Here is a 5,163-nt window from a genome sequence, read left to right as displayed (position 1 = left end):
TCAAATTAAAATTTCACAGAAGCAAACTTAAAGAACTCAAAAAACTTCTTACAGTGTCTCAAGACCCATATGTTTTCAGGGCTACCTCTTAATAGTGTTTCCATGTACTACAATGATTTTAATAACTAAATGAAAAATATATAATACTCATTTCATGGACTTGAATGTAAAGAGAAGAAAACAAAAAATAAGGCATTCACAATAAGATTAGCTTTTGCAAGAAGTTGAGATTGATATCAAATAAATACTTCATGGGTGTGCCATCAAAAATAGTACTCACGACGTGAACATGGACCTAAATCCACTTAATAATACAAAGGCCATTAAAGCAACTTGGGTGAGAATGGCAGGCTTTGAAAGAAAAAGCCTAGGCAAGAAATCAATAAAGCTTACAAAAGCAGGACACCGCTGAATTGGAAACATTATCAGGACACCGCTGAATTGGAAACATTATCATGAAGAAGGGAATTAAATACCCATGGAGGAGATCAACAAGAGGTTGTTGATTGTCTTGGAATTTACAATTTCGATCGAGGGAGAACTGGAGGCATTTCGCAGTTGGGAGAATAGTGTCTTTTAGTGCCAATTTCAGGACAACCAATTTTCTTCATGTCTCTGGTTTGGTTAGGATAATTTTATGTTATTTCCATTAAATATTGTATATTAATGTTATGCTGCCTGCAACGGTATATGACTCGTTGTAGTTTCACATGCATATGTCGGATTGTATTTACTGAAAAATAATAGGTTGTGTATGATTATATGATTAACATTGATTATACTTGTAGTTTTAAATGCATATGATGGATATGTATATACTGAAAAATAATATGTTGTGCGTTATTATATGAATAATAATGATTATATTTGTTGTAGTTTTCAAATGCACTTGATGAACATAGATGTAATTACTGAAAATAAATATGTTGTGCATCATAAATGATTAATAATTCTACACCACTATGTGGTTTATTTAGTTGCAATAGGGTAACCTGTTTGATACAATTAGATGAAACATGAAAATAAATTAACATGCTGCTCCAGGAGGCAGAAAATTGTAATAGACTCCATAGTTGAGGGGAGGTTGCATGAAATCACTGTAAAAAGGGCATGCAGAATAATATAGAAGGTAAATCGTATGGAATATAATCACTTATTCAGGAATAATCTGTACAATCCAATCAAAAAGGAGATGTAGAGAGTTATGCGTGTAGAGCTGAACATCAAAATCATAATGCATCGCTATATCCAGTTAACTTTGGCAAGTATACTACTCACTCATCCACTAGCAGAAAAGAAAAAGAAAAAAAATGGTAACAATATACTTTCGTTTCAAATCTTAAACTAGAATTGGTAAACTCGGCAGGCTGGGGTGAGGTAGACAACCCTCAGCTACCACAAGGGGCATAGTCATATGTATGACTGCTTTATACTTAGGGGATAAATGTATAAGAATCTTATCATCTAAATATATAAAGGATTTTGGATCACTATAAACAAAATAATGTACTTATAAACCAAAATGTTACTGGAAGTTAGGAATGAACAGATTTATAAATGCCGATATTATGAGTAGAAAAGAATTAAATCAAGTGTTTTGATAAAATAGTCCACGAAACTAACATGAAATGTTTGCTAGCAGCGAAGTACAAACTGTCATTGGTTTAACATTTAAGTTTAGATGTGGAAAGTATGTAAATGATAACTGAACTTTTCGGCAACATCAAATAGATACCCTTATCACATAGGCACCCTGCTATAGAGTTTGTGATAATGGGATATCGTGTGGTTATCCTGTTACCTATCGCTCAGTAGCGACATGTTACACATTTAAGACTAGCTTCATGGAACATTAAAGCAAAGAGATATCTGTGACTAAACTTAGTACGGAACAAAACATGCACAATGTATTAACTAACTGAGGTAGTATACAACAAAGAAAATAGCCAACAATCTCTTGACAAAAGCCTAATAAATGGTATTACCACATCTAAGAAGGCGAAGGACCATTATAACATGTGAAATAATGCAGTAACAACAGTAAAAATACATTACACACGTAAATTAACATTCGAAGGGAAAATCTATTCCATTAACATTCGTTATTCAAAACTACATCAACAAGGAATGAAAAGTAGCAAAAGTACATATACAGGGATCAAATCTACTGTAATAAAGTAAAGTGTATTAAAATTGAAAGGACAGACGAGACTGTAATGACACCAGCAAATAAAATAAGTTACATGTACACTTATTGGTACTGAAAACTGTTACCCAAATGGGGTTCTCATAAGTCAAGTGCTGGTAGACCACAATGGCCATATATTCAGAAAAAAATAGTATCATTATATTATAGCATAATAGTATCCAACATACATTTGGTTGAGGCCTCACATATACAATAACAAAAGGAACAAAAAAAAAAAAACTCATCATATGAGAACTCCAGATAGGGGATCTCTCTGTTCGAATGGAACTGAGTTAGCACAGGCAGCCCTGAAGGCGTGACTCACTACACCAGAGGTCTAACTCCATCGCCAAATATACTGGAGATGGGGTTGGTCATAAAGACCAAATGCCCAAAAACAAACATAGTTTGAGCCTCGGGGTCCAACCTGTAAGACTGACCATGCATGAGAATAAAACCAGGAAGGATGAAAGAGGCACCATTCAGTTGCAGCAAGAAATTCATACATGTCAATAAACCCTCACCTAAGATAATTAGAAAAAGAAACATTATCGACCCCACTGATGGGTTCCAAGGATGTCCAAAGTCAAGCCCCGCGAACCCAACCATTCATAAACCACATCCATCGAGGGTATTCAATTCACTAGTAATAAGGGATTCCTCAAATCATACTTGCAACTAGTAGGTGTTTCGAAAAGGGAGAGGGTGCCTGAGTCCAAGGAAATGGCTAGTCCAATCCTCTTCCAAAATGGCATTCCTGCAACAATGTCAAAACCGACACAACCATTAAATTAGCAACCTGGTTATAACTTGTAAATCAAGAGTAGTAGTAACAGAATATTAAAAGTAGGATCGAACCTATAACCTGAGGATTCTGGTGAAGAAGTAATGGAGGCACTGATGCACTAGATTCATAGAGGATAGAACCAACACGGTGACACCTGAAGTCTCTTCCCAACCTGGAGTAGAAAGAAAAAAAGGAAAAACCCCATACAAAATGAAACCAAATCGTAGGCGCCAACAACAAAAGTGAAAAATGAGGAAGAACAGCCAGACAGGGATCCATGCCTGGGTGATAGGGACGAATATGTCAATGGTATCCCATAGGCAGGCTTAGATGCCTGGGAGAACTTGTAGAGGACACAGAGTATCACAGGAGAATGAAACCCCAAACTCAACAATGAGTTTTGAAAGTTAAGATTAACTAAACAAGATAAGATGCAAACAAATCTAATTCATTGATTATGAAACACCCATTCCAACTGTCCTTTCATTTCTGCTGAAAGATGCCATGCACACCCATGTGGGCCAGTGCACTAGATGGATAGATATTGGCACGCGTAGCTGAAGGGATATGCCCTGGCAGGTGGAAAGTCGTGCATCCATGAAGTGAGAGACAACACCATGAAACCAGCATTAATGAGGAATGAATAACATGTTGCGATTATGTTACCACATAGTAAGATTGAATGGGATATGGTGATACTAAATAGAATACATGAATCACCTTAGGATTGAAGTATTACCATAGTTATTTCCTTGATATATATAAGTAAACTTAGGACATCAAGTTTATATTACTATGAACATAATGAACTGCAAATGCTTATATTAATAATTAAATACAAAGATTTATATGACTAATGAAATACTATGAAAAAATAATTTGTTTGAGAGGCTAGGTTCGTTACAAGCCGAGACACCATGGTTGTTGCTTGGCACAAATGATCAAGTCATAAGCCTCTCAAAAGGCATGGTGCATTCTTTCAAACATTTTTGGATGGGCCCCAGGATCTTGAGCTCATACAAACAAATAATTGATATTGTGGGAAATTAGAAATTGAGATATCCTCTCCCTGCAAAACCAATGTAAAATGTATATGATTCCTGCTATTTAGAGTCATATTAATCCTAAAATTAACTATCTTAGCATGTCGCTGCAAGACTGCTTCAGTGTAATATATATGCGTTTGATTGAATTTTCCTTGGGGTTTGAGATAACAATTTAAAATCAAATTCTGCTAAAATATTAATATTTCAAGCTGTAGAAAGATTTAGATCTTTTATGCTAGAGAATTGGATCAGTGCCAATGAACGGGACACAAGAAGAATACACAACATGTTATACCCAAAAACCTCATATTAAATGAACACACTTCATAATACACAAGAAAAGAACCATGGGTTAAACTAATACATAGAAAATTAAACCAAAAAACAAGGCTATGAGAAGTCATGCAAAAAATTAGTGAGGCTTGAAATGAAATGTGGATAAACTGGTTAAGTTAGAGCCAAAGACGTGTGGATAGACAGATTGAAGAAATGGTTATCTCTAATAATTCTTTTGAAGTAAAAAGAAAGAAAAACCAAAGGTAACCACAAACCGCTTTTGGAGATCAGGACCTAGCCTTCCTGATGCTCAGAGAGGGCTCTCTCTTTAAAATTTAACTTTGTTTTAGTTAAGATGTTTTTAGGCTAGTTATGATTGTTCAAAGGGGTTTTTGATTTGTTTTTGAGATTGGGTGGTGGGATCTGCTTAGATAGATGGATAAAATGATGTCTTTAGACCATTGGGCTATGGATTCAAACAATAAGGGAGAAAAACTGGATTAACTCACTAAAGGGAACATTCCAAGGGCAAGATAGTAGAGTTTTTTTAAGATCTTTGAGATAGAGGGGTGAAAGGGTTTCACTTGGGCTAAGAGAGCAGTTAAGGGTTCTCATACCTAGATAATGAATGAAGAATGAAGAGGTAATAAAAATCAAAGGGCAATTAAGAATCCTTTAACCTGGATATTCAAGAAGTGAATCTAAATCAAAGAGCAATTAAGAATTCTTTAATTTAGACTTCAACAGAAAACATTTAAATGCATAACTGTTAAGATAGAGTGTAATTAAACAAGTTCTGAAGTATTATTCCAGTTATAACATTTAGATTGAGAAACACATTAAAGATTATGAATAACTTTGAGAAA

General features: G+C 34.9%; 1 long non-coding RNA gene across 2 annotated transcripts; it reads right to left on the bottom strand.

Moving 5' to 3' along the window:
* Positions 1-2,463: 2,463 nt before the first annotated feature.
* On the bottom strand, positions 2,464-3,373 carry LOC149253799 (uncharacterized). Of its 2 annotated transcripts, XR_016266236.1 has the most exons (3): positions 3,054-3,373; positions 2,713-2,945; positions 2,464-2,615 (listed from the first exon to the last, which is right to left on the bottom strand). It is a non-coding gene; the product is annotated as an uncharacterized LOC149253799 (long non-coding RNA). The 2 variants fall into 2 exon arrangements; XR_016266235.1 differs by having other exon boundaries at positions 2,525-2,945.
* Positions 3,374-5,163: the final 1,790 nt, after the last annotated feature.

The sequence above is a fragment of the Pinus tabuliformis genome, chromosome 7 (assembly GCF_031772625.1).
Source record: "Pinus tabuliformis cultivar Carrire ecotype Pingquan chromosome 7, CPIR1, whole genome shotgun sequence".
In the NCBI taxonomy this organism is placed as follows: Eukaryota; Viridiplantae; Streptophyta; class Pinopsida; order Pinales; family Pinaceae; genus Pinus; species Pinus tabuliformis.
Note: the sequence above shows the minus strand (reverse complement) of the source record. Positions and strands in the feature narration are given on the sequence as shown.